The sequence below is a fragment of the Lissotriton vulgaris genome, unplaced genomic scaffold (genome assembly GCF_964263255.1).
Source record: "Lissotriton vulgaris unplaced genomic scaffold, aLisVul1.2 SCAFFOLD_6507, whole genome shotgun sequence".
NCBI classification, from domain to species: Eukaryota; Metazoa; Chordata; class Amphibia; order Caudata; family Salamandridae; genus Lissotriton; species Lissotriton vulgaris.
In genome coordinates this window covers 87,501-87,823 of record NW_028247028.1, presented here as the reverse complement: position 1 = coordinate 87,823, position 323 = coordinate 87,501, and positions in this window count along the sequence as shown.

The following is a 323-nucleotide window of genomic DNA, read 5'->3' as shown; positions in this document are numbered from 1 at the left end:
GGCACCTCATCGGGACTTCCAGGGAAGTCCGGCCATCTAGTCGCCCCCATTGGAAAGCATTGCGGGGGACCAGATGGCCTAGGCGATCCTGGAGACCAGATGGCCGGGAGCGAAATGACGCCCAATCTGCCTGCCCCGGGCCTGTAGGGCTCGGGGGGCCACAGGGCTCGACGGCTCCGGGGCTCCGGGTCTCCGGGGCTGCAGGGCTGCAGGGCTCCGGGGCTGCTGGGCTCCAGGGCTCCAGGGCTCGGGGGCTGCAGGGCAGCAGGGCTCTGGGGCTCCGGGGCTCCGGGGCTGCTGGGCTCCGGGGTTGCAGGGCCCGG